The sequence below is a fragment of the Engystomops pustulosus genome, chromosome 1, assembly GCF_040894005.1.
Source record: "Engystomops pustulosus chromosome 1, aEngPut4.maternal, whole genome shotgun sequence".
Taxonomy (NCBI): domain Eukaryota; kingdom Metazoa; phylum Chordata; class Amphibia; order Anura; family Leptodactylidae; genus Engystomops; species Engystomops pustulosus.
In genome coordinates, this window is record NC_092411.1 from 189,016,519 (window position 1) to 189,040,779 (window position 24,261).

At 45.3% G+C, this 24,261-nt stretch overlaps 40 non-coding genes across 40 annotated transcripts; all 40 read left to right on the plus strand.

Moving 5' to 3' along the window:
• Window positions 1-541: 541 nt before the first annotated feature.
• On the plus strand, window positions 542-613 carry TRNAA-UGC (transfer RNA alanine (anticodon UGC)). Its single transcript has one exon. It is a non-coding gene; the product is annotated as a tRNA-Ala (tRNA).
• A 279-nt stretch (window positions 614-892) lies between these two features.
• On the plus strand, window positions 893-964 carry TRNAA-CGC (transfer RNA alanine (anticodon CGC)). The gene has a single exon. It is a non-coding gene; the product is annotated as a tRNA-Ala (tRNA).
• Window positions 965-1,736: 772 nt separating this feature from the next.
• TRNAA-UGC (transfer RNA alanine (anticodon UGC)) lies at window positions 1,737-1,808 on the plus strand. Its single transcript has one exon. It is a non-coding gene; the product is annotated as a tRNA-Ala (tRNA).
• A 279-nt stretch (window positions 1,809-2,087) lies between these two features.
• TRNAA-CGC (transfer RNA alanine (anticodon CGC)) lies at window positions 2,088-2,159 on the plus strand. Its single transcript has one exon. It is a non-coding gene; the product is annotated as a tRNA-Ala (tRNA).
• A 772-nt stretch (window positions 2,160-2,931) lies between these two features.
• Window positions 2,932-3,003, plus strand: TRNAA-UGC (transfer RNA alanine (anticodon UGC)). The gene has a single exon. It is a non-coding gene; the product is annotated as a tRNA-Ala (tRNA).
• Window positions 3,004-3,282: 279 nt separating this feature from the next.
• Window positions 3,283-3,354, plus strand: TRNAA-CGC (transfer RNA alanine (anticodon CGC)). Its single transcript has one exon. It is a non-coding gene; the product is annotated as a tRNA-Ala (tRNA).
• Window positions 3,355-4,126: 772 nt separating this feature from the next.
• On the plus strand, window positions 4,127-4,198 carry TRNAA-UGC (transfer RNA alanine (anticodon UGC)). Its single transcript has one exon. It is a non-coding gene; the product is annotated as a tRNA-Ala (tRNA).
• A 279-nt stretch (window positions 4,199-4,477) lies between these two features.
• TRNAA-CGC (transfer RNA alanine (anticodon CGC)) lies at window positions 4,478-4,549 on the plus strand. Its single transcript has one exon. It is a non-coding gene; the product is annotated as a tRNA-Ala (tRNA).
• Window positions 4,550-5,321: 772 nt separating this feature from the next.
• On the plus strand, window positions 5,322-5,393 carry TRNAA-UGC (transfer RNA alanine (anticodon UGC)). The gene has a single exon. It is a non-coding gene; the product is annotated as a tRNA-Ala (tRNA).
• A 279-nt stretch (window positions 5,394-5,672) lies between these two features.
• Window positions 5,673-5,744, plus strand: TRNAA-CGC (transfer RNA alanine (anticodon CGC)). Its single transcript has one exon. It is a non-coding gene; the product is annotated as a tRNA-Ala (tRNA).
• A 772-nt stretch (window positions 5,745-6,516) lies between these two features.
• TRNAA-UGC (transfer RNA alanine (anticodon UGC)) lies at window positions 6,517-6,588 on the plus strand. Its single transcript has one exon. It is a non-coding gene; the product is annotated as a tRNA-Ala (tRNA).
• Window positions 6,589-6,867: 279 nt separating this feature from the next.
• On the plus strand, window positions 6,868-6,939 carry TRNAA-CGC (transfer RNA alanine (anticodon CGC)). The gene has a single exon. It is a non-coding gene; the product is annotated as a tRNA-Ala (tRNA).
• A 772-nt stretch (window positions 6,940-7,711) lies between these two features.
• On the plus strand, window positions 7,712-7,783 carry TRNAA-UGC (transfer RNA alanine (anticodon UGC)). The gene has a single exon. It is a non-coding gene; the product is annotated as a tRNA-Ala (tRNA).
• Window positions 7,784-8,062: 279 nt separating this feature from the next.
• On the plus strand, window positions 8,063-8,134 carry TRNAA-CGC (transfer RNA alanine (anticodon CGC)). The gene has a single exon. It is a non-coding gene; the product is annotated as a tRNA-Ala (tRNA).
• Window positions 8,135-8,906: 772 nt separating this feature from the next.
• Window positions 8,907-8,978, plus strand: TRNAA-UGC (transfer RNA alanine (anticodon UGC)). Its single transcript has one exon. It is a non-coding gene; the product is annotated as a tRNA-Ala (tRNA).
• A 279-nt stretch (window positions 8,979-9,257) lies between these two features.
• On the plus strand, window positions 9,258-9,329 carry TRNAA-CGC (transfer RNA alanine (anticodon CGC)). The gene has a single exon. It is a non-coding gene; the product is annotated as a tRNA-Ala (tRNA).
• Window positions 9,330-10,101: 772 nt separating this feature from the next.
• Window positions 10,102-10,173, plus strand: TRNAA-UGC (transfer RNA alanine (anticodon UGC)). Its single transcript has one exon. It is a non-coding gene; the product is annotated as a tRNA-Ala (tRNA).
• Window positions 10,174-10,452: 279 nt separating this feature from the next.
• Window positions 10,453-10,524, plus strand: TRNAA-CGC (transfer RNA alanine (anticodon CGC)). The gene has a single exon. It is a non-coding gene; the product is annotated as a tRNA-Ala (tRNA).
• A 772-nt stretch (window positions 10,525-11,296) lies between these two features.
• TRNAA-UGC (transfer RNA alanine (anticodon UGC)) lies at window positions 11,297-11,368 on the plus strand. Its single transcript has one exon. It is a non-coding gene; the product is annotated as a tRNA-Ala (tRNA).
• A 279-nt stretch (window positions 11,369-11,647) lies between these two features.
• On the plus strand, window positions 11,648-11,719 carry TRNAA-CGC (transfer RNA alanine (anticodon CGC)). The gene has a single exon. It is a non-coding gene; the product is annotated as a tRNA-Ala (tRNA).
• Window positions 11,720-12,491: 772 nt separating this feature from the next.
• TRNAA-UGC (transfer RNA alanine (anticodon UGC)) lies at window positions 12,492-12,563 on the plus strand. The gene has a single exon. It is a non-coding gene; the product is annotated as a tRNA-Ala (tRNA).
• A 279-nt stretch (window positions 12,564-12,842) lies between these two features.
• TRNAA-CGC (transfer RNA alanine (anticodon CGC)) lies at window positions 12,843-12,914 on the plus strand. Its single transcript has one exon. It is a non-coding gene; the product is annotated as a tRNA-Ala (tRNA).
• A 772-nt stretch (window positions 12,915-13,686) lies between these two features.
• On the plus strand, window positions 13,687-13,758 carry TRNAA-UGC (transfer RNA alanine (anticodon UGC)). The gene has a single exon. It is a non-coding gene; the product is annotated as a tRNA-Ala (tRNA).
• Window positions 13,759-14,037: 279 nt separating this feature from the next.
• Window positions 14,038-14,109, plus strand: TRNAA-CGC (transfer RNA alanine (anticodon CGC)). Its single transcript has one exon. It is a non-coding gene; the product is annotated as a tRNA-Ala (tRNA).
• A 772-nt stretch (window positions 14,110-14,881) lies between these two features.
• Window positions 14,882-14,953, plus strand: TRNAA-UGC (transfer RNA alanine (anticodon UGC)). The gene has a single exon. It is a non-coding gene; the product is annotated as a tRNA-Ala (tRNA).
• Window positions 14,954-15,232: 279 nt separating this feature from the next.
• TRNAA-CGC (transfer RNA alanine (anticodon CGC)) lies at window positions 15,233-15,304 on the plus strand. The gene has a single exon. It is a non-coding gene; the product is annotated as a tRNA-Ala (tRNA).
• A 772-nt stretch (window positions 15,305-16,076) lies between these two features.
• Window positions 16,077-16,148, plus strand: TRNAA-UGC (transfer RNA alanine (anticodon UGC)). The gene has a single exon. It is a non-coding gene; the product is annotated as a tRNA-Ala (tRNA).
• A 279-nt stretch (window positions 16,149-16,427) lies between these two features.
• Window positions 16,428-16,499, plus strand: TRNAA-CGC (transfer RNA alanine (anticodon CGC)). Its single transcript has one exon. It is a non-coding gene; the product is annotated as a tRNA-Ala (tRNA).
• Window positions 16,500-17,271: 772 nt separating this feature from the next.
• TRNAA-UGC (transfer RNA alanine (anticodon UGC)) lies at window positions 17,272-17,343 on the plus strand. Its single transcript has one exon. It is a non-coding gene; the product is annotated as a tRNA-Ala (tRNA).
• Window positions 17,344-17,622: 279 nt separating this feature from the next.
• TRNAA-CGC (transfer RNA alanine (anticodon CGC)) lies at window positions 17,623-17,694 on the plus strand. The gene has a single exon. It is a non-coding gene; the product is annotated as a tRNA-Ala (tRNA).
• Window positions 17,695-18,466: 772 nt separating this feature from the next.
• Window positions 18,467-18,538, plus strand: TRNAA-UGC (transfer RNA alanine (anticodon UGC)). Its single transcript has one exon. It is a non-coding gene; the product is annotated as a tRNA-Ala (tRNA).
• Window positions 18,539-18,817: 279 nt separating this feature from the next.
• TRNAA-CGC (transfer RNA alanine (anticodon CGC)) lies at window positions 18,818-18,889 on the plus strand. The gene has a single exon. It is a non-coding gene; the product is annotated as a tRNA-Ala (tRNA).
• A 772-nt stretch (window positions 18,890-19,661) lies between these two features.
• Window positions 19,662-19,733, plus strand: TRNAA-UGC (transfer RNA alanine (anticodon UGC)). Its single transcript has one exon. It is a non-coding gene; the product is annotated as a tRNA-Ala (tRNA).
• A 279-nt stretch (window positions 19,734-20,012) lies between these two features.
• On the plus strand, window positions 20,013-20,083 carry TRNAA-CGC (transfer RNA alanine (anticodon CGC)). The gene has a single exon. It is a non-coding gene; the product is annotated as a tRNA-Ala (tRNA).
• A 772-nt stretch (window positions 20,084-20,855) lies between these two features.
• TRNAA-UGC (transfer RNA alanine (anticodon UGC)) lies at window positions 20,856-20,927 on the plus strand. Its single transcript has one exon. It is a non-coding gene; the product is annotated as a tRNA-Ala (tRNA).
• Window positions 20,928-21,206: 279 nt separating this feature from the next.
• Window positions 21,207-21,278, plus strand: TRNAA-CGC (transfer RNA alanine (anticodon CGC)). Its single transcript has one exon. It is a non-coding gene; the product is annotated as a tRNA-Ala (tRNA).
• Window positions 21,279-22,084: 806 nt separating this feature from the next.
• On the plus strand, window positions 22,085-22,156 carry TRNAA-UGC (transfer RNA alanine (anticodon UGC)). The gene has a single exon. It is a non-coding gene; the product is annotated as a tRNA-Ala (tRNA).
• A 279-nt stretch (window positions 22,157-22,435) lies between these two features.
• On the plus strand, window positions 22,436-22,507 carry TRNAA-CGC (transfer RNA alanine (anticodon CGC)). Its single transcript has one exon. It is a non-coding gene; the product is annotated as a tRNA-Ala (tRNA).
• A 772-nt stretch (window positions 22,508-23,279) lies between these two features.
• Window positions 23,280-23,351, plus strand: TRNAA-UGC (transfer RNA alanine (anticodon UGC)). Its single transcript has one exon. It is a non-coding gene; the product is annotated as a tRNA-Ala (tRNA).
• Window positions 23,352-23,630: 279 nt separating this feature from the next.
• TRNAA-CGC (transfer RNA alanine (anticodon CGC)) lies at window positions 23,631-23,702 on the plus strand. Its single transcript has one exon. It is a non-coding gene; the product is annotated as a tRNA-Ala (tRNA).
• Window positions 23,703-24,261: the final 559 nt, after the last annotated feature.

Here is a 24,261-nt window from a genome sequence, read left to right on the forward strand (position 1 = left end):
CGTTTCATTTATTTCTTTTTTTGGAGAAATCTTATTGTCGCATTACAGACAGTTTGTAAAGTTTGGATTTTGAATCATCATAGCGCTAACAATTTGGTGTAGCACCTGAAGCTGATGAAAGAAACGAGCAGGCGCCTCTTGAATAGACATGTTTTAACAAAAAACAAGATGGCCGATATTGTTTATGGGAGTAGCAAGAGCATTCACTCCTTTTTCTCGGTAAGCATCTTTGCGGGACAGTCATTTCTCTGCTGTCTCGTGCCATCTGTGCTCATTTTTCCAAGCACTATTTCCACTTTTGGCTTTTACACTCCTGCCCATACTGCTTTTCTTCTGCAGTTGTTCCGTGAAATCGATGCCTCTAAGAAGGCGTTTAAGCAACGTTGGAGCTGTTGAAAACGTCCTGCTTTTAATCACTGGCAACTTGTGCAGTTCCCTGAAAATGCGTTGTTATTGCACACTGCCTTGTCGCTACATACTGTTTCCACAGTATTGGGCAATGAACCTCCTGAGAGACAGAGGCAGGGGCAGCATCAGGCCAGGTGATGAAGCTCAGTGGTAGAGCGCACGCTTTGCATGTGTGAGGCCCCGGGTTCAATCCCCGGCATCTCCATTCACATCTTTTGGATACCTGAAGAAAACCATTCTGTTTCCCATCGGCCCAACACTTCAATGTGTTTCCACCGACGGTCAATATAATCCATTCCTCAAGTCAAAAGAACAGCAAATCTTGTTTGATATGTAAAGCACAATGAGCTTCAATCCATCACCGCCTTCTCTGCCCCTGGTTAAAAAGCCCCAAAATTCACAAACTACTTATCTGCTTAATGCGCACACCTTCTGGGTCGCTTTTCAAAAATGTTTCTGGCCCCCAGCAAACAGTACCTTGTGTGGGGATGTAGCTCAGTGGTAGAGCGCACGCTTCGCATGTGTGAGGCCCCGGGTTCAATCCCCGGCATCTCCATTGGTGGATTTTGTGCACCTAGTTTAAATCACTTGCTGTCCCTCACCGTGTAGAAATTTACGCAGATCTTCCGTTGAAAGGCTTCCTTTTAAAACACATTGGCCTTTGGAATTGCTGCTCACTTGACAAGTGCACTGTTGGCTTATGGCAGGTACGGGCGTCAAGCAAGAGCATCTGTATGTCTTTTCACGCAGTAGCTTCTACCATAGCCAACACTTTCAAACGTACAACCGTTTCATTTATTTCTTTTTTTGGAGAAATCTTATTGTCGCATTACAGACAGTTTGTAAAGTTTGGATTTTGAATCATCATAGCGCTAACAATTTGGTGTAGCACCTGAAGCTGATGAAAGAAACGAGCAGGCGCCTCTTGAATAGACATGTTTTAACAAAAAACAAGATGGCCGATATTGTTTATGGGAGTAGCAAGAGCATTCACTCCTTTTTCTCGGTAAGCATCTTTGCGGGACAGTCATTTCTCTGCTGTCTCGTGCCATCTGTGCTCATTTTTCCAAGCACTATTTCCACTTTTGGCTTTTACACTCCTGCCCATACTGCTTTTCTTCTGCAGTTGTTCCGTGAAATCGATGCCTCTAAGAAGGCGTTTAAGCAACGTTGGAGCTGTTGAAAACTTCCTGCTTTTAATCACTGGCAACTTGTGCAGTTCCCTGAAAATGCGTTGTTATTGCACACTGCCTTGTCGCTACATACTGTTTCCACAGTATTGGGCAATGAACCTCCTGAGAAACAGAGGCAGGGGCAGCATCAGGCCAGGGGATGTAGCTCAGTGGTAGAGCACACGCTTTGCATGTGTGAGGCCCCGGGTTCAATCCCCGGCATCTCCATTCACATCTTTTGGATACCTGAAGAAAACCATTCTGTTTCCCATCGGCCCAACACTTCAATGTGTTTCCACCGACGGTCAATATAATCCATTCCTCAAGTCAAAAGAACAGCAAATCTTGTTTGATATGTAAAGCACAATGAGCTTCAATCCATCACCGCCTTCTCTGCCCCTGGTTAAAAAGCCCCAAAATTCACAAACTACTTATCTGCTTAATGCGCACACCTTCTGGGTCGCTTTTCAAAAATGTTTCTGGCCCCCAGCAAACAGTACCTTGTGTGGGGATGTAGCTCAGTGGTAGAGCGCACGCTTCGCATGTGTGAGGCCCCGGGTTCAATCCCCGGCATCTCCATTGGTGGATTTTGTGCACCTAGTTTAAATCACTTGCTGTCCCTCACCGTGTAGAAATTTACGCAGATCTTCCGTTGAAAGGCTTCCTTTTAAAACACATTGGCCTTTGGAATTGCTGTTCACTTGACAAGTGCACTGTTGGCTTATGGCAGGTACGGGCGTCAAGCAAGAGCATCTGTATGTCTTTTCACGCAGTAGCTTCTACCATAGCCAACACTTTCAAACGTACAACCGTTTCATTTATTTCTTTTTTTGGAGAAATCTTATTGTCGCATTACAGACAGTTTGTAAAGTTTGGATTTTGAATCATCATAGCGCTAACAATTTGGTGTAGCACCTGAAGCTGATGAAAGAAACGAGCAGGCGCCTCTTGAATAGACATGTTTTAACAAAAAACAAGATGGCCGATATTGTTTATGGGAGTAGCAAGAGCATTCACTCCTTTTTCTCGGTAAGCATCTTTGCGGGACAGTCATTTCTCTGCTGTCTCGTGCCATCTGTGCTCATTTTTCCAAGCACTATTTCCACTTTTGGCTTTTACACTCCTGCCCATACTGCTTTTCTTCTGCAGTTGTTCCGTGAAATCTATGCCTCTAAGAAGGCGTTTAAGCAACGTTGGAGCTGTTGAAAACGTCCTGCTTTTAATCACTGGCAACTTGTGCAGTTCCCTGAAAATGCGTTGTTATTGCACACTGCCTTGTCGCTACATACTGTTTCCACAGTATTGGGCAATGAACCTCCTGAGAAACAGAGGCAGGGGCAGCATCAGGCCAGGGGATGTAGCTCAGTGGTAGAGCGCACGCTTTGCATGTGTGAGGCCCCGGGTTCAATCCCCGGCATCTCCATTCACATCTTTTGGATACCTGAAGAAAACCATTCTGTTTCCCATCGGCCCAACACTTCAATGTGTTTCCACCGACGGTCAATATAATCCATTCCTCAAGTCAAAAGAACAGCAAATCTTGTTTGATATGTAAAGCACAATGAGCTTCAATCCATCACCGCCTTCTCTGCCCCTGGTTAAAAAGCCCCAAAATTCACAAACTACTTATCTGCTTAATGCGCACACCTTCTGGGTCGCTTTTCAAAAATGTTTCTGGCCCCCAGCAAACAGTACCTTGTGTGGGGATGTAGCTCAGTGGTAGAGCGCACGCTTCGCATGTGTGAGGCCCCGGGTTCAATCCCTGGCATCTCCATTGGTGGATTTTGTGCACCTAGTTTAAATCACTTGCTGTCCCTCACCGTGTAGAAATTTACGCAGATCTTCCGTTGAAAGGCTTCCTTTTAAAACACATTGGCCTTTGGAATTGCTGCTCACTTGACAAGTGCACTGTTGGCTTATGGCAGGTACGGGCGTCAAGCAAGAGCATCTGTATGTCTTTTCACGCAGTAGCTTCTACCATAGCCAACACTTTCAAACGTACAACCGTTTCATTTATTTCTTTTTTTGGAGAAATCTTATTGTCGCATTACAGACAGTTTGTAAAGTTTGGATTTTGAATCATCATAGCGCTAACAATTTGGTGTAGCACCTGAAGCTGATGAAAGAAACGAGCAGGCGCCTCTTGAATAGACATGTTTTAACAAAAAACAAGATGGCCGATATTGTTTATGGGAGTAGCAAGAGCATTCACTCCTTTTTCTCGGTAAGCATCTTTGCGGGACAGTCATTTCTCTGCTGTCTCGTGCCATCTGTGCTCATTTTTCCAAGCACTATTTCCACTTTTGGCTTTTACACTCCTGCCCATACTGCTTTTCTTCTGCAGTTGTTCCGTGAAATCGATGCCTCTAAGAAGGCGTTTAAGCAACGTTGGAGCTGTTGAAAACGTCCTGCTTTTAATCACTGGCAACTTGTGCAGTTCCCTGAAAATGCGTTGTTATTGCACACTGCCTTGTCGCTACATACTGTTTCCACAGTATTGGGCAATGAACCTCCTGAGAGACAGAGGCAGGGGCAGCATCAGGCCAGGTGATGAAGCTCAGTGGTAGAGCGCACGCTTTGCATGTGTGAGGCCCCGGGTTCAATCCCCGGCATCTCCATTCACATCTTTTGGATACCTGAAGAAAACCATTCTGTTTCCCATCGGCCCAACACTTCAATGTGTTTCCACCGACGGTCAATATAATCCATTCCTCAAGTCAAAAGAACAGCAAATCTTGTTTGATATGTAAAGCACAATGAGCTTCAATCCATCACCGCCTTCTCTGCCCCTGGTTAAAAAGCCCCAAAATTCACAAACTACTTATCTGCTTAATGCGCACACCTTCTGGGTCGCTTTTCAAAAATGTTTCTGGCCCCCAGCAAACAGTACCTTGTGTGGGGATGTAGCTCAGTGGTAGAGCGCACGCTTCGCATGTGTGAGGCCCCGGGTTCAATCCCCGGCATCTCCATTGGTGGATTTTGTGCACCTAGTTTAAATCACTTGCTGTCCCTCACCGTGTAGAAATTTACGCAGATCTTCCGTTGAAAGGCTTCCTTTTAAAACACATTGGCCTTTGGAATTGCTGCTCACTTGACAAGTGCACTGTTGGCTTATGGCAGGTACGGGCGTCAAGCAAGAGCATCTGTATGTCTTTTCACGCAGTAGCTTCTACCATAGCCAACACTTTCAAACGTACAACCGTTTCATTTATTTCTTTTTTTGGAGAAATCTTATTGTCGCATTACAGACAGTTTGTAAAGTTTGGATTTTGAATCATCATAGCGCTAACAATTTGGTGTAGCACCTGAAGCTGATGAAAGAAACCAGCAGGCGCCTCTTGAATAGACATGTTTTAACAAAAAACAAGATGGCCGATATTGTTTATGGGAGTAGCAAGAGCATTCACTCCTTTTTCTCGGTAAGCATCTTTGCGGGACAGTCATTTCTCTGCTGTCTCGTGCCATCTGTGCTCATTTTTCCAAGCACTATTTCCACTTTTGGCTTTTACACTCCTGCCCATACTGCTTTTCTTCTGCAGTTGTTCCGTGAAATAGATGCCTCTAAGAAGGCGTTTAAGCAACGTTGGAGCTGTTGAAAACTTCCTGCTTTTAATCACTGGCAACTTGTGCAGTTCCCTGAAAATGCGTTGTTATTGCACACTGCCTTGTCGCTACATACTGTTTCCACAGTATTGGGCAATGAACCTCCTGAGAAACAGAGGCAGGGGCAGCATCAGGCCAGGGGATGTAGCTCAGTGGTAGAGCGCACGCTTTGCATGTGTGAGGCCCCGGGTTCAATCCCCGGCATCTCCATTCACATCTTTTGGATACCTGAAGAAAACCATTCTGTTTCCCATCGGCCCAACACTTCAATGTGTTTCCACCGACGGTCAATATAATCCATTCCTCAAGTCAAAAGAACAGCAAATCTTGTTTGATATGTAAAGCACAATGAGCTTCAATCCATCACCGCCTTCTCTGCCCCTGGTTAAAAAGCCCCAAAATTCACAAACTACTTATCTGCTTAATGCGCACACCTTCTGGGTCGCTTTTCAAAAATGTTTCTGGCCCCCAGCAAACAGTACCTTGTGTGGGGATGTAGCTCAGTGGTAGAGCGCACGCTTCGCATGTGTGAGGCCCCGGGTTCAATCCCCGGCATCTCCATTGGTGGATTTTGTGCACCTAGTTTAAATCACTTGCTGTCCCTCACCGTGTAGAAATTTACGCAGATCTTCCGTTGAAAGGCTTCCTTTTAAAACACATTGGCCTTTGGAATTGCTGCTCACTTGACAAGTGCACTGTTGGCTTATGGCAGGTACGGGCGTCAAGCAAGAGCATCTGTATGTCTTTTCACGCAGTAGCTTCTACCATAGCCAACACTTTCAAACGTACAACCGTTTCATTTATTTCTTTTTTTGGAGAAATCTTATTGTCGCATTACAGACAGTTTGTAAAGTTTGGATTTTGAATCATCATAGCGCTAACAATTTGGTGTAGCACCTGAAGCTGATGAAAGAAACCAGCAGGCGCCTCTTGAATAGACATGTTTTAACAAAAAACAAGATGGCCGATATTGTTTATGGGAGTAGCAAGAGCATTCACTCCTTTTTCTCGGTAAGCATCTTTGCGGGACAGTCATTTCTCTGCTGTCTCGTGCCATCTGTGCTCATTTTTCCAAGCACTATTTCCACTTTTGGCTTTTACACTCCTGCCCATACTGCTTTTCTTCTGCAGTTGTTCCGTGAAATAGATGCCTCTAAGAAGGCGTTTAAGCAACGTTGGAGCTGTTGAAAACTTCCTGCTTTTAATCACTGGCAACTTGTGCAGTTCCCTGAAAATGCGTTGTTATTGCACACTGCCTTGTCGCTACATACTGTTTCCACAGTATTGGGCAATGAACCTCCTGAGAAACAGAGGCAGGGGCAGCATCAGGCCAGGGGATGTAGCTCAGTGGTAGAGCGCACGCTTTGCATGTGTGAGGCCCCGGGTTCAATCCCCGGCATCTCCATTCACATCTTTTGGATACCTGAAGAAAACCATTCTGTTTCCCATCGGCCCAACACTTCAATGTGTTTCCACCGACGGTCAATATAATCCATTCCTCAAGTCAAAAGAACAGCAAATCTTGTTTGATATGTAAAGCACAATGAGCTTCAATCCATCACCGCCTTCTCTGCCCCTGGTTAAAAAGCCCCAAAATTCACAAACTACTTATCTGCTTAATGCGCACACCTTCTGGGTCGCTTTTCAAAAATGTTTCTGGCCCCCAGCAAACAGTACCTTGTGTGGGGATGTAGCTCAGTGGTAGAGCGCACGCTTCGCATGTGTGAGGCCCCGGGTTCAATCCCTGGCATCTCCATTGGTGGATTTTGTGCACCTAGTTTAAATCACTTGCTGTCCCTCACCGTGTAGAAATTTACGCAGATCTTCCGTTGAAAGGCTTCCTTTTAAAACACATTGGCCTTTGGAATTGCTGCTCACTTGACAAGTGCACTGTTGGCTTATGGCAGGTACGGGCGTCAAGCAAGAGCATCTGTATGTCTTTTCACGCAGTAGCTTCTACCATAGCCAACACTTTCAAACGTACAACCGTTTCATTTATTTCTTTTTTTGGAGAAATCTTATTGTCGCATTACAGACAGTTTGTAAAGTTTGGATTTTGAATCATCATAGCGCTAACAATTTGGTGTAGCACCTGAAGCTGATGAAAGAAACGAGCAGGCGCCTCTTGAATAGACATGTTTTAACAAAAAACAAGATGGCCGATATTGTTTATGGGAGTAGCAAGAGCATTCACTCCTTTTTCTCGGTAAGCATCTTTGCGGGACAGTCATTTCTCTGCTGTCTCGTGCCATCTGTGCTCATTTTTCCAAGCACTATTTCCACTTTTGGCTTTTACACTCCTGCCCATACTGCTTTTCTTCTGCAGTTGTTCCGTGAAATCGATGCCTCTAAGAAGGCGTTTAAGCAACGTTGGAGCTGTTGAAAACGTCCTGCTTTTAATCACTGGCAACTTGTGCAGTTCCCTGAAAATGCGTTGTTATTGCACACTGCCTTGTCGCTACATACTGTTTCCACAGTATTGGGCAATGAACCTCCTGAGAGACAGAGGCAGGGGCAGCATCAGGCCAGGTGATGAAGCTCAGTGGTAGAGCGCACGCTTTGCATGTGTGAGGCCCCGGGTTCAATCCCCGGCATCTCCATTCACATCTTTTGGATACCTGAAGAAAACCATTCTGTTTCCCATCGGCCCAACACTTCAATGTGTTTCCACCGACGGTCAATATAATCCATTCCTCAAGTCAAAAGAACAGCAAATCTTGTTTGATATGTAAAGCACAATGAGCTTCAATCCATCACCGCCTTCTCTGCCCCTGGTTAAAAAGCCCCAAAATTCACAAACTACTTATCTGCTTAATGCGCACACCTTCTGGGTCGCTTTTCAAAAATGTTTCTGGCCCCCAGCAAACAGTACCTTGTGTGGGGATGTAGCTCAGTGGTAGAGCGCACGCTTCGCATGTGTGAGGCCCCGGGTTCAATCCCCGGCATCTCCATTGGTGGATTTTGTGCACCTAGTTTAAATCACTTGCTGTCCCTCACCGTGTAGAAATTTACGCAGATCTTCCGTTGAAAGGCTTCCTTTTAAAACACATTGGCCTTTGGAATTGCTGCTCACTTGACAAGTGCACTGTTGGCTTATGGCAGGTACGGGCGTCAAGCAAGAGCATCTGTATGTCTTTTCACGCAGTAGCTTCTACCATAGCCAACACTTTCAAACGTACAACCGTTTCATTTATTTCTTTTTTTGGAGAAATCTTATTGTCGCATTACAGACAGTTTGTAAAGTTTGGATTTTGAATCATCATAGCGCTAACAATTTGGTGTAGCACCTGAAGCTGATGAAAGAAACCAGCAGGCGCCTCTTGAATAGACATGTTTTAACAAAAAACAAGATGGCCGATATTGTTTATGGGAGTAGCAAGAGCATTCACTCCTTTTTCTCGGTAAGCATCTTTGCGGGACAGTCATTTCTCTGCTGTCTCGTGCCATCTGTGCTCATTTTTCCAAGCACTATTTCCACTTTTGGCTTTTACACTCCTGCCCATACTGCTTTTCTTCTGCAGTTGTTCCGTGAAATAGATGCCTCTAAGAAGGCGTTTAAGCAACGTTGGAGCTGTTGAAAACTTCCTGCTTTTAATCACTGGCAACTTGTGCAGTTCCCTGAAAATGCGTTGTTATTGCACACTGCCTTGTCGCTACATACTGTTTCCACAGTATTGGGCAATGAACCTCCTGAGAAACAGAGGCAGGGGCAGCATCAGGCCAGGGGATGTAGCTCAGTGGTAGAGCGCACGCTTTGCATGTGTGAGGCCCCGGGTTCAATCCCCGGCATCTCCATTCACATCTTTTGGATACCTGAAGAAAACCATTCTGTTTCCCATCGGCCCAACACTTCAATGTGTTTCCACCGACGGTCAATATAATCCATTCCTCAAGTCAAAAGAACAGCAAATCTTGTTTGATATGTAAAGCACAATGAGCTTCAATCCATCACCGCCTTCTCTGCCCCTGGTTAAAAAGCCCCAAAATTCACAAACTACTTATCTGCTTAATGCGCACACCTTCTGGGTCGCTTTTCAAAAATGTTTCTGGCCCCCAGCAAACAGTACCTTGTGTGGGGATGTAGCTCAGTGGTAGAGCGCACGCTTCGCATGTGTGAGGCCCCGGGTTCAATCCCCGGCATCTCCATTGGTGGATTTTGTGCACCTAGTTTAAATCACTTGCTGTCCCTCACCGTGTAGAAATTTACGCAGATCTTCCGTTGAAAGGCTTCCTTTTAAAACACATTGGCCTTTGGAATTGCTGCTCACTTGACAAGTGCACTGTTGGCTTATGGCAGGTACGGGCGTCAAGCAAGAGCATCTGTATGTCTTTTCACGCAGTAGCTTCTACCATAGCCAACACTTTCAAACGTACAACCGTTTCATTTATTTCTTTTTTTGGAGAAATCTTATTGTCGCATTACAGACAGTTTGTAAAGTTTGGATTTTGAATCATCATAGCGCTAACAATTTGGTGTAGCACCTGAAGCTGATGAAAGAAACGAGCAGGCGCCTCTTGAATAGACATGTTTTAACAAAAAACAAGATGGCCGATATTGTTTATGGGAGTAGCAAGAGCATTCACTCCTTTTTCTCGGTAAGCATCTTTGCGGGACAGTCATTTCTCTGCTGTCTCGTGCCATCTGTGCTCATTTTTCCAAGCACTATTTCCACTTTTGGCTTTTACACTCCTGCCCATACTGCTTTTCTTCTGCAGTTGTTCCGTGAAATCGATGCCTCTAAGAAGGCGTTTAAGCAACGTTGGAGCTGTTGAAAACGTCCTGCTTTTAATCACTGGCAACTTGTGCAGTTCCCTGAAAATGCGTTGTTATTGCACACTGCCTTGTCGCTACATACTGTTTCCACAGTATTGGGCAATGAACCTCCTGAGAAACAGAGGCAGGGGCAGCATCAGGCCAGGGGATGTAGCTCAGTGGTAGAGCGCACGCTTTGCATGTGTGAGGCCCCGGGTTCAATCCCCGGCATCTCCATTCACATCTTTTGGATACCTGAAGAAAACCATTCTGTTTCCCATCGGCCCAACACTTCAATGTGTTTCCACCGACGGTCAATATAATCCATTCCTCAAGTCAAAAGAACAGCAAATCTTGTTTGATATGTAAAGCACAATGAGCTTCAATCCATCACCGCCTTCTCTGCCCCTGGTTAAAAAGCCCCAAAATTCACAAACTACTTATCTGCTTAATGCGCACACCTTCTGGGTCGCTTTTCAAAAATGTTTCTGGCCCCCAGCAAACAGTACCTTGTGTGGGGATGTAGCTCAGTGGTAGAGCGCACGCTTCGCATGTGTGAGACCCCGGGTTCAATCCCCGGCATCTCCATTGGTGGATTTTGTGCACCTAGTTTAAATCACTTGCTGTCCCTCACCGTGTAGAAATTTACGCAGATCTTCCGTTGAAAGGCTTCCTTTTAAAACACATTGGCCTTTGGAATTGCTGCTCACTTGACAAGTGCACTGTTGGCTTATGGCAGGTACGGGCGTCAAGCAAGAGCATCTGTATGTCTTTTCACGCAGTAGCTTCTACCATAGCCAACACTTTCAAACGTACAACCGTTTCATTTATTTCTTTTTTTGGAGAAATCTTATTGTCGCATTACAGACAGTTTGTAAAGTTTGGATTTTGAATCATCATAGCGCTAACAATTTGGTGTAGCACCTGAAGCTGATGAAAGAAACGAGCAGGCGCCTCTTGAATAGACATGTTTTAACAAAAAACAAGATGGCCGATATTGTTTATGGGAGTAGCAAGAGCATTCACTCCTTTTTCTCGGTAAGCATCTTTGCGGGACAGTCATTTCTCTGCTGTCTCGTGCCATCTGTGCTCATTTTTCCAAGCACTATTTCCACTTTTGGCTTTTACACTCCTGCCCATACTGCTTTTCTTCTGCAGTTGTTCCGTGAAATCGATGCCTCTAAGAAGGCGTTTAAGCAACGTTGGAGCTGTTGAAAACTTCCTGCTTTTAATCACTGGCAACTTGTGCAGTTCCCTGAAAATGCGTTGTTATTGCACACTGCCTTGTCGCTACATACTGTTTCCACAGTATTGGGCAATGAACCTCCTGAGAAACAGAGGCAGGGGCAGCATCAGGCCAGGGGATGTAGCTCAGTGGTAGAGCGCACGCTTTGCATGTGTGAGGCCCCGGGTTCAATCCCCGGCATCTCCATTCACATCTTTTGGATACCTGAAGAAAACCATTCTGTTTCCCATCGGCCCAACACTTCAATGTGTTTCCACCGACGGTCAATATAATCCATTCCTCAAGTCAAAAGAACAGCAAATCTTGTTTGATATGTAAAGCACAATGAGCTTCAATCCATCACCGCCTTCTCTGCCCCTGGTTAAAAAGCCCCAAAATTCACAAACTACTTATCTGCTTAATGCGCACACCTTCTGGGTCGCTTTTCAAAAATGTTTCTGGCCCCCAGCAAACAGTACCTTGTGTGGGGATGTAGCTCAGTGGTAGAGCGCACGCTTCGCATGTGTGAGGCCCCGGGTTCAATCCCCGGCATCTCCATTGGTGGATTTTGTGCACCTAGTTTAAATCACTTGCTGTCCCTCACCGTGTAGAAATTTACGCAGATCTTCCGTTGAAAGGCTTCCTTTTAAAACACATTGGCCTTTGGAATTGCTGCTCACTTGACAAGTGCACTGTTGGCTTATGGCAGGTACGGGCGTCAAGCAAGAGCATCTGTATGTCTTTTCACGCAGTAGCTTCTACCATAGCCAACACTTTCAAACGTACAACCGTTTCATTTATTTCTTTTTTTGGAGAAATCTTATTGTCGCATTACAGACAGTTTGTAAAGTTTGGATTTTGAATCATCATAGCGCTAACAATTTGGTGTAGCACCTGAAGCTGATGAAAGAAACGAGCAGGCGCCTCTTGAATAGACATGTTTTAACAAAAAACAAGATGGCCGATATTGTTTATGGGAGTAGCAAGAGCATTCACTCCTTTTTCTCGGTAAGCATCTTTGCGGGACAGTCATTTCTCTGCTGTCTCGTGCCATCTGTGCTCATTTTTCCAAGCACTATTTCCACTTTTGGCTTTTACACTCCTGCCCATACTGCTTTTCTTCTGCAGTTGTTCCGTGAAATCGATGCCTCTAAGAAGGCGTTTAAGCAACGTTGGAGCTGTTGAAAACGTCCTGCTTTTAATCACTGGCAACTTGTGCAGTTCCCTGAAAATGCGTTGTTATTGCACACTGCCTTGTCGCTACATACTGTTTCCACAGTATTGGGCAATGAACCTCCTGAGAAACAGAGGCAGGGGCAGCATCAGGCCAGGGGATGTAGCTCAGTGGTAGAGCGCACGCTTTGCATGTGTGAGGCCCCGGGTTCAATCCCCGGCATCTCCATTCACATCTTTTGGATACCTGAAGAAAACCATTCTGTTTCCCATCGGCCCAACACTTCAATGTGTTTCCACCGACGGTCAATATAATCCATTCCTCAAGTCAAAAGAACAGCAAATCTTGTTTGATATGTAAAGCACAATGAGCTTCAATCCATCACCGCCTTCTCTGCCCCTGGTTAAAAAGCCCCAAAATTCACAAACTACTTATCTGCTTAATGCGCACACCTTCTGGGTCGCTTTTCAAAAATGTTTCTGGCCCCCAGCAAACAGTACCTTGTGTGGGGATGTAGCTCAGTGGTAGAGCGCACGCTTCGCATGTGTGAGGCCCCGGGTTCAATCCCCGGCATCTCCATTGGTGGATTTTGTGCACCTAGTTTAAATCACTTGCTGTCCCTCACCGTGTAGAAATTTACGCAGATCTTCCGTTGAAAGGCTTCCTTTTAAAACACATTGGCCTTTGGAATTGCTGCTCACTTGACAAGTGCACTGTTGGCTTATGGCAGGTACGGGCGTCAAGCAAGAGCATCTGTATGTCTTTTCACGCAGTAGCTTCTACCATAGCCAACACTTTCAAACGTACAACCGTTTCATTTATTTCTTTTTTTGGAGAAATCTTATTGTCGCATTACAGACAGTTTGTAAAGTTTGGATTTTGAATCATCATAGCGCTAACAATTTGGTGTAGCACCTGAAGCTGATGAAAGAAACGAGCAGGCGCCTCTTGAATAGACATGTTTTAACAAAAAACAAGATGGCCGATATTGTTTATGGGAGTAGCAAGAGCATTCACTCCTTTTTCTCGGTAAGCATCTTTGCGGGACAGTCATTTCTCTGCTGTCTCGTGCCATCTGTGCTCATTTTTCCAAGCACTATTTCCACTTTTGGCTTTTACACTCCTGCCCATACTGCTTTTCTTCTGCAGTTGTTCCGTGAAATCGATGCCTCTAAGAAGGCGTTTAAGCAACGTTGGAGCTGTTGAAAACTTCCTGCTTTTAATCACTGGCAACTTGTGCAGTTCCCTGAAAATGCGTTGTTATTGCACACTGCCTTGTCGCTACATACTGTTTCCACAGTATTGGGCAATGAACCTCCTGAGAAACAGAGGCAGGGGCAGCATCAGGCCAGGGGATGTAGCTCAGTGGTAGAGCGCACGCTTTGCATGTGTGAGGCCCCGGGTTCAATCCCCGGCATCTCCATTCACATCTTTTGGATACCTGAAGAAAACCATTCTGTTTCCCATCGGCCCAACACTTCAATGTGTTTCCACCGACGGTCAATATAATCCATTCCTCAAGTCAAAAGAACAGCAAATCTTGTTTGATATGTAAAGCACAATGAGCTTCAATCCATCACCGCCTTCTCTGCCCCTGGTTAAAAAGCCCCAAAATTCACAAACTACTTATCTGCTTAATGCGCACACCTTCTGGGTCGCTTTTCAAAAATGTTTCTGGCCCCCAGCAAACAGTACCTTGTGTGGGGATGTAGCTCAGTGGTAGAGCGCACGCTTCGCATGTGTGAGGCCCCGGGTTCAATCCCCGGCATCTCCATTGGTGGATTTTGTGCACCTAGTTTAAATCACTTGCTGTCCCTCACCGTGTAGAAATTTACGCAGATCTTCCGTTGAAAGGCTTCCTTTTAAAACACATTGGCCTTTGGAATTGCTGCTCACTTGACAAGTGCACTGTTGGCTTATGGCAGGTACGGGCGTCAAGCAAGAGCATCTGTATGTCTTTTCACGCAGTAGCTTCTACCATAGCCAACACTTTCAAACGTACAACCGTTTCATTTATTTCTTTTTTTGGAGAAATCTTATTGTCGCATTACAGACAGTTTGTAAAGTTTGGATTTTGAATCATCATAGCGCTAACAATTTGGTGTAGCACCTGAAGCTGATGAAAGAAACGAGCAGGCGCCTCTTGAATAGACATGTTTTAACAAAAAACAAGATGGCCGATATTGTTTATGGGAGTAGCAAGAGCATTCACTCCTTTTTCTCGGTAAGCATCTTTGCGGGACAGTCATTTCTCTGCTGTCTCGTGCCATCTGTGCTCATTTTTCCAAGCACTATTTCCACTTTTGGCTTTTACACTCCTGCCCATACTGCTTTTCTTCTGCAGTTGTTCCGTGAAATCGATGCCTCTAAGAAGGCGTTTAAGCAACGTTGGAGCTGTTGAAAACGTCCTGCTTTTAATCACTGGCAACTTGTGCAGTTCCCTGAAAATGCGTTGTTATTGCACACTGCCTTGTCGCTACATACTGTTTCCACAGTATTGGGCAATGAACCTCCTGAGAAACAGAGGCAGGGGCAGCATCAGGCCAGGGGATGTAGCTCAGTGGTAGAGCCCACGCTTTGCATGTGTGAGGCCCCGGGTTCAATCCCCGGCATCTCCATTCACATCTTTTGGATACCTGAAGAAAACCATTCTGTTTCCCATCGGCCCAACACTTCAATGTGTTTCCACCGACGGTCAATATAATCCATTCCTCAAGTCAAAAGAACAGCAAATCTTGTTTCATATGTAAAGCACAATGAGCTTCAATCCATCACCGCCTTCTCTGCCCCTGGTTAAAAAGCCCCAAAATTCACAAACTACTTATCTGCTTAATGCGCACACCTTCTGGGTCGCTTTTCAAAAATGTTTCTGGCCCCCAGCAAACAGTACCTTGTGTGGGGATGTAGCTCAGTGGTAGAGCGCACGCTTCGCATGTGTGAGGCCCCGGGTTCAATCCCCGGCATCTCCATTGGTGGATTTTGTGCACCTAGTTTAAATCACTTGCTGTCCCTCACCGTGTAGAAATTTACGCAGATCTTCCGTTGAAAGGCTTCCTTTTAAAACACATTGGCCTTTGGAATTGCTGCTCACTTGACAAGTGCACTGTTGGCTTATGGCAGGTACGGGCGTCAAGCAAGAGCATCTGTATGTCTTTTCACGCAGTAGCTTCTACCATAGCCAACACTTTCAAACGTACAACCGTTTCATTTATTTCTTTTTTTGGAGAAATCTTATTGTCGCATTACAGACAGTTTGTAAAGTTTGGATTTTGAATCATCATAGCGCTAACAATTTGGTGTAGCACCTGAAGCTGATGAAAGAAACGAGCAGGCGCCTCTTGAATAGACATGTTTTAACAAAAAACAAGATGGCCGATATTGTTTATGGGAGTAGCAAGAGCATTCACTCCTTTTTCTCGGTAAGCATCTTTGCGGGACAGTCATTTCTCTGCTGTCTCGTGCCATCTGTGCTCATTTTTCCAAGCACTATTTCCACTTTTGGCTTTTACACTCCTGCCCATACTGCTTTTCTTCTGCAGTTGTTCCGTGAAATCGATGCCTCTAAGAAGGCGTTTAAGCAACGTTGGAGCTGTTGAAAACTTCCTGCTTTTAATCACTGGCAACTTGTGCAGTTCCCTGAAAATGCGTTGTTATTGCACACTGCCTTGTCGCTACATACTGTTTCCACAGTATTGGGCAATGAACCTCCTGAGAAACAGAGGCAGGGGCAGCATCAGGCCAGGGGATGTAGCTCAGTGGTAGAGCGCACGCTTTGCATGTGTGAGGCCCCGGGTTCAATCCCCGGCATCTCCATTCACATCTTTTGGATACCTGAAGAAAACCATTCTGTTTCCCATCGGCCCAACACTTCAATGTGTTTCCACCGACGGTCAATATAATCCATTCCTCAAGTCAAAAGAACAGCAAATCTTGTTTGATATGTAAAGCACAATGAGCTTCAATCCATCACTGCCTTCTCTGCCCCTGGTTAAAAAGCCCCAAAATTCACAAACTACTTATCTGCTTAATGCGCACACCTTCTGGGTCGCTTTTCAAAAATGTTTCTGGCCCCCAGCAAACAGTACCTTGTGTGGGGATGTAGCTCAGTGGTAGAGCGCACGCTTCGCATGTGTGAGGCCCCGGGTTCAATCCCCGGCATCTCCATTGGTGGATTTTGTGCACCTACTTTAAATCACTTGCTGTCCCTCACCGTGTAGAAATTTACGCAGATCTTCCGTTGAAAGGCTTCCTTTTAAAACACATTGGCCTTTGGAATTGCTGCTCACTTGACAAGTGCACTGTTGGCTTATGGCAGGTACGGGCGTCAAGCAAGAGCATCTGTATGTCTTTTCACGCAGTAGCTTCTACCATAGCCAACACTTTCAAACGTACAACCGTTTCATTTATTTCTTTTTTTGGAGAAATCTTATTGTCGCATTACAGACAGTTTGTAAAGTTTGGATTTTGAATCATCATAGCGCTAACAATTTGGTGTAGCACCTGAAGCTGATGAAAGAAACGAGCAGGCGCCTCTTGAATAGACATGTTTTAACAAAAAACAAGATGGCCGATATTGTTTATGGGAGTAGCAAGAGCATTCACTCCTTTTTCTCGGTAAGCATCTTTGCGGGACAGTCATTTCTCTGCTGTCTCGTGCCATCTGTGCTCATTTTTCCAAGCACTATTTCCACTTTTGGCTTTTACACTCCTGCCCATACTGCTTTTCTTCTGCAGTTGTTCCGTGAAATCGATGCCTCTAAGAAGGCGTTTAAGCAACGTTGGAGCTGTTGAAAACGTCCTGCTTTTAATCACTGGCAACTTGTGCAGTTCCCTGAAAATGCATTGTTATTGCACACTGCCTTGTCGCTACATACTGTTTCCACAGTATTGGGCAATGAACCTCCTGAGAAACAGAGGCAGGGGCAGCATCAGGCCAGGGGATGTAGCTCAGTGGTAGAGCGCACGCTTTGCATGTGTGAGGCCCTGGGTTCAATCCCCGGCATCTCCATTCACATCTTTTGGATACCTGAAGAAAACCATTCTGTTTCCCATCGGCCCAACACTTCAATGTGTTTCCACCGACGGTCAATATAATCCATTCCTCAAGTCAAAAGAACAGCAAATCTTGTTTGATATGTAAAGCACAATGAGCTTCAATCCATCACCGCCTTCTCTGCCCCTGGTTAAAAAGCCCCAAAATTCACAAACTACTTATCTGCTTAATGCGCACACCTTCTGGGTCGCTTTTCAAAAATGTTTCTGGCCCCCAGCAAACAGTACCTTGTGTGGGGATGTAGCTCAGTGGTAGAGCGCACGCTTCGCATGTGTGAGGCCCCGGGTTCAATCCCCGGCATCTCCATTGGTGGATTTTGTGCACCTAGTTTAAATCACTTGCTGTCCCTCACCGTGTAGAAATTTACGCAGATCTTCCGTTGAAAGGCTTCCTTTTAAAACACATTGGCCTTTGGAATTGCTGCTCACTTGACAAGTGCACTGTTGGCTTATGGCAGGTACGGGCGTCAAGCAAGAGCATCTGTATGTCTTTTCACGCAGTAGCTTCTACCATAGCCAACACTTTCAAACGTACAACCGTTTCATTTATTTCTTTTTTTGGAGAAATCTTATTGTCGCATTACAGACAGTTTGTAAAGTTTGGATTTTGAATAATCATAGCGCTAACAATTTGGTGTAGCACCTGAAGCTGATGAAAGAAACGAGCAGGCGCCTCTTGAATAGACATGTTTTAACAAAAAACAAGATGGCCGATATTGTTTATGGGAGTAGCAAGAGCATTCACTCCTTTTTCTCGGTAAGCATCTTTGCGGGACAGTCATTTCTCTGCTGTCTCGTGCCATCTGTGCTCATTTTTCCAAGCACTATTTCCACTTTTGGCTTTTACACTCCTGCCCATACTGCTTTTCTTCTGCAGTTGTTCCGTGAAATCGATGCCTCTAAGAAGGCGTTTAAGCAACGTTGGAGCTGTTGAAAACGTCCTGCTTTTAATCACTGGCAACTTGTGCAGTTCCCTGAAAATGCGTTGTTATTGCACACTGCCTTGTCGCTACATACTGTTTCCACAGTATTGGGCAATGAACCTTCTGAGAAACAGAGGCAGGGGCAGCATCAGGCCAGGGGATGTAGCTCAGTGGTAGAGCACACGCTTTGCATGTGTGAGGCCCTGGTTTCAATCCCCGGCATCTCCATTCACATCTTTTGGATACCTGAAGAAAACCATTCTGTTTCCCATCGGCCCAACACTTCAATGTGTTTCCACCGACGGTCAATATAATCCATTCCTCAAGTCAAAAGAACAGCAAATCTTGTTTGATATGTAAAGCACAATGAGCTTCAATCCATCACCGCCTTCTCTGCCCCTGGTTAAAAAGCCCCAAAATTCACAAACTACTTATCTGCTTAATGCGCACACCTTCTGGGTCGCTTTTCAAAAATGTTTCTGGCCCCCAGCAAACAGTACCTTGTGTGGGGATGTAGCTCAGTGGTAGAGCGCACGCTTCGCATGTGTGAGGCCCCGGGTTCAATCCCCGGCATCTCCATTGGTGGATTTTGTGCACCTAGTTTAAATCACTTGCTGTCCCTCACCGTGTAGAAATTTACGCAGATCTTCCGTTGAAAGGCTTCCTTTTAAAACACATTGGCCTTTGGAATTGCTGCTCACTTGACAAGTGCACTGTTGGCTTATGGCAGGTACGGGCGTCAAGCAAGAGCATCTGTATGTCTTTTCACGCAGTAGCTTCTACCATAGCCAACACTTTCAAACGTACAACCGTTTCATTTATTTCTTTTTTTGGAGAAATCTTATTGTCGCATTACAGACAGTTTGTAAAGTTTGGATTTTGAATCATCATAGCGCTAACAATTTGGTGTAGCACCTGAAGCTGATGAAAGAAACGAGCAGGCGCCTCTTGAATAGACATGTTTTAACAAAAAACAAGATGGCCGATATTGTTTATGGGAGTAGCAAGAGCATTCACTCCTTTTTCTCGGTAAGCATCTTTGCGGGACAGTCATTTCTCTGCTGTCTCGTGCCATCTGTGCTCATTTTTCCAAGCACTATTTCCACTTTTGGCTTTTACACTCCTGCCCATACTGCTTTTCTTCTGCAGTTGTTCCGTGAAATCGATGCCTCTAAGAAGGCGTTTAAGCAACGTTGGAGCTGTTGAAAACTTCCTGCTTTTAATCACTGGCAACTTGTGCAGTTCCCTGAAAATGCGTTGTTATTGCACACTGCCTTGTCGCTACATACTGTTTCCACAGTATTGGGCAATGAACCTTCTGAGAAACAGAGGCAGGGGCAGCATCAGGCCAGGGGATGTAGCTCAGTGGTAGAGCGCACGCTTTGCATGTGTGAGGCCCTGGGTTCAATCCCCGGCATCTCCATTCACATCTTTTGGATACCTGAAGAAAACCATTCTGTTTCCCATCGGCCCAACACTTCAATGTGTTTCCACCGACGGTCAATATAATCCATTCCTCAAGTCAAAAGAACAGCAAATCTTGTTTGATATGTAAAGCACAATGAGCTTCAATCCATCACCGCCTTCTCTGCCCCTGGTTAAAAAGCCCCAAAATTCACAAACTACTTATCTGCTTAATGCGCACACCTTCTGGGTCGCTTTTCAAAAATGTTTCTGGCCCCCAGCAAACAGTACCTTGTGTGTGATGTAGCTCAGTGGTAGAGCGCACGCTTCGCATGTGTGAGGCCCCGGGTTCAATCCCCGGCATCTCCATTGGTGGATTTTGTGCACCTAGTTTAAATCACTTGCTGTCCCTCACCGTGTAGAAATTTACGCAGATCTTCCGTTGAAAGGCTTCCTTTTAAAACACATTGGCCTTTGGAATTGCTGCTCACTTGACAAGTGCACTGTTGGCTTATGGCAGGTACGGGCGTCAAGCAAGAGCATCTGTATGTCTTTTCACGCAGTAGCTTCTACCATAGCCAACACTTTCAAACGTACAACCGTTTCATTTATTTCTTTTTTTGGAGAAATCTTATTGTCGCATTACAGACAGTTTGTAAAGTTTGGATTTTGAATCATCATAGCGCTAACAATTTGGTGTAGCACCTGAAGCTGATGAAAGAAACGAGCAGGCGCCTCTTGAATAGACATGTTTTAACAAAAAACAAGATGGCCGATATTGTTTATGGGAGTAGCAAGAGCATTCACTCCTTTTTCTCGGTAAGCATCTTTGTGGGACAGTCATTTCTCTGCTGTCTCGTGCCATCTGTGCTCATTTTTCCAAGCACTATTTCCACTTTTGGCTTTTACACTCCTGCCCATACTGCTTTTCTTCTGCAGTTGTTCCGTGAAATCGATGCCTCTAAGAAGGCGTTTAAGCAACGTTGGAGCTGTTGAAAACTTCCTGCTTTTAATCACTGGCAACTTGTGCAGTTCCCTGAAAATGCGTTGTTATTGCACACTGCCTTGTCGCTACATACTGTTTCCACAGTATTGGGCAATGAACCTCCTGAGAAACAGAGGCAGGGGCAGCATCAGGCCAGGGGATGTAGCTCAGTGGTAGAGCGCACGCTTTGCATGTGTGAGGCCCCGGGTTCAATCCCCGGCATCTCCATTCACATCTTTTGGATACCTGAAGAAAACCATTCTGTTTCCCATCGGCCCAACACTTCAATGTGTTTCCACCGACGGTCAATATAATCCATTCCTCAAGTCAAAAGAACAGCAAATCTTGTTTGATATGTAAAGCACAATGAGCTTCAATCCATCACCGCCTTCTCTGCCCCTGGTTAAAAAGCCCCAAAATTCACAAACTACTTATCTGCTTAATGCGCACACCTTCTGGGTCGCTTTTCAAAAATGTTTCTGGCCCCCAGCAAACAGTACCTTGTGTGGGGATGTAGCTCAGTGGTAGAGCGCACGCTTCGCATGTGTGAGGCCCCGGGTTCAATCCCCGGCATCTCCATTGGTGGATTTTGTGCACCTAGTTTAAATCACTTGCTGTCCCTCACCGTGTAGAAATTTACGCAGATCTTCCGTTGAAAGGCTTCCTTTTAAAACACATTGGCCTTTGGAATTGCTGCTCACTTGACAAGTGCACTGTTGGCTTATGGCAGGTACGGGCGTCAAGCAAGAGCATCTGTATGTCTTTTCACGCAGTAGCTTCTACCATAGCCAACACTTTCAAACGTACAACCGTTTCATTTATTTCTTTTTTTGGAGAAATCTTATTGTCGCATTACAGACAGTTTGTAAAGTTTGGATTTTGAATCATCATAGCGCTAACAATTTGGTGTAGCACCTGAAGCTGATGAAAGAAACGAGCAGGCGCCTCTTGAATAGACATGCTTTAACAAAAAACAAGATGGCCGATATTGTTTATGGGAGTAGCAAGAGCATTCACTCCTTTTTCTCGGTAAGCATCTTTGCGGGACAGTCATTTCTCTGCTGTCTCGTGCCATCTGTGCTCATTTTTCCAAGCACTATTTCCACTTTTGGCTTTTACACTCCTGCCCATACTGCTTTTCTTCTGCAGTTGTTCCGTGAAATCGATGCCTCTAAGAAGGCGTTTAAGCAACGTTGGAGCTGTTGAAAACTTCCTGCTTTTAATCACTGGCAACTTGTGCAGTTCCCTGAAAATGCGTTGTTATTGCACACTGCCTTGTCGCTACATACTGTTTCCACAGTATTGGGCAATGAACCTCCTGAGAAACAGAGGCAGGGGCAGCATCAGGCCAGGGGCAGCATCAGGCCAGGGGCAGCATCAGGCCAGGGGATGTAGCTCAGTGGTAGAGCGCACGCTTTGCATGTGTGAGGCCCCGGGTTCAATCCCCGGCATCTCCATTCACATCTTTTGGATACCTGAAGAAAACCATTCTGTTTCCCATCGGCCCAACACTTCAATGTGTTTCCACCGACGGTCAATATAATCCATTCCTCAAGTCAAAAGAACAGCAAATCTTGTTTCATATGTAAAGCACAATGAGCTTCAATCCATCACCGCCTTCTCTGCCCCTGGTTAAAAAGCCCCAAAATTCACAAACTACTTATCTGCTTAATGCGCACACCTTCTGGGTCGCTTTTCAAAAATGTTTCTGGCCCCCAGCAAACAGTACCTTGTGTGGGGATGTAGCTCAGTGGTAGAGCGCACGCTTCGCATGTGTGAGGCCCCGGGTTCAATCCCCGGCATCTCCATTGGTGGATTTTGTGCACCTAGTTTAAATCACTTGCTGTCCCTCACCGTGTAGAAATTTACGCAGATCTTCCGTTGAAAGGCTTCCTTTTAAAACACATTGGCCTTTGGAATTGCTGCTCACTTGACAAGTGCACTGTTGGCTTATGGCAGGTACGGGCGTCAAGCAAGAGCATCTGTATGTCTTTTCACGCAGTAGCTTCTACCATAGCCAACACTTTCAAACGTACAACCGTTTCATTTATTTCTTTTTTTGGAGAAATCTTATTGTCGCATTACAGACAGTTTGTAAAGTTTGGATTTTGAATCATCATAGCGCTAACAATTTGGTGTAGCACCTGAAGCTGATGAAAGAAACGAGCAGGCGCCTCTTGAATAGACATGTTTTAACAAAAAACAAGATGGCCGATATTGTTTATGGGAGTAGCAAGAGCATTCACTCCTTTTTCTCGGTAAGCATCTTTGCGGGACAGTCATTTCTCTGCTGTCTCGTGCCATCTGTGCTCATTTTTCCAAGCACTATTTCCACTTTTGGCTTTTACACTCCTGCCCATACTGCTTTTCTTCTGCAGTTGTTCCGTGAAATCGATGCCTCTAAGAAGGCGTTTAAGCAACGTTGGAGCTGTTGAAAACTTCCTGCTTTTAATCACTGGCAACTTGTGCAGTTCCCTGAAAATGCGTTGTTATTGCACACTGCCTTGTCGCTACATACTGTTTCCACAGTATTGGGCAATGAACCTCCTGAGAAACAGAGGCAGGGGCAGCATCAGGCCAGGGGATGTAGCTCAGTGGTAGAGCGCACGCTTTGCATGTGTGAGGCCCCGGGTTCAATCCCCGGCATCTCCATTCACATCTTTTGGATACCTGAAGAAAACCATTCTGTTTCCCATCGGCCCAACACTTCAATGTGTTTCCACCGACGGTCAATATAATCCATTCCTCAAGTCAAAAGAACAGCAAATCTTGTTTGATATGTAAAGCACAATGAGCTTCAATCCATCACCGCCTTCTCTGCCCCTGGTTAAAAAGCCCCAAAATTCACAAACTACTTATCTGCTTAATGCGCACACCTTCTGGGTCGCTTTTCAAAAATGTTTCTGGCCCCCAGCAAACAGTACCTTGTGTGGGGATGTAGCTCAGTGGTAGAGCGCACGCTTCGCATGTGTGAGGCCCCGGGTTCAATCCCCGGCATCTCCATTGGTGGATTTTGTGCACCTAGTTTAAATCACTTGCTGTCCCTCACCGTGTAGAAATTTACACAGATCTTCCGTTGAAAGGCTTCCTTTTAAAACACATTGGCCTTTGGAATTGCTGCTCACTTGACAAGTGCACTGTTGGCTTATGGCAGGTACGGGCGTCAAGCAAGAGCATCTGTATGTCTTTTCACGCAGTAGCTTCTACCATAGCCAACACTTTCAAACGTACAACCGTTTCATTTATTTCTTTTTTTGGAGAAATCTTATTGTCGCATTACAGACAGTTTGTAAAGTTTGGATTTTGAATCATCATAGCGCTAACAATTTGGTGTAGCACCTGAAGCTGATGAAAGAAACGAGCAGGCGCCTCTTGAATAGACATGCTTTAACAAAAAACAAGATGGCCGATATTGTTTATGGGAGTAGCAAGAGCATTCACTCCTTTTTCTCGGTAAGCATCTTTGCGGGACAGTCATTTCTCTGCTGTCTCGTGCCATCTGTGCTCATTTTTCCAAGCACTATTTCCACTTTTGGCTTTTACACTCCTGCCCATACTGCTT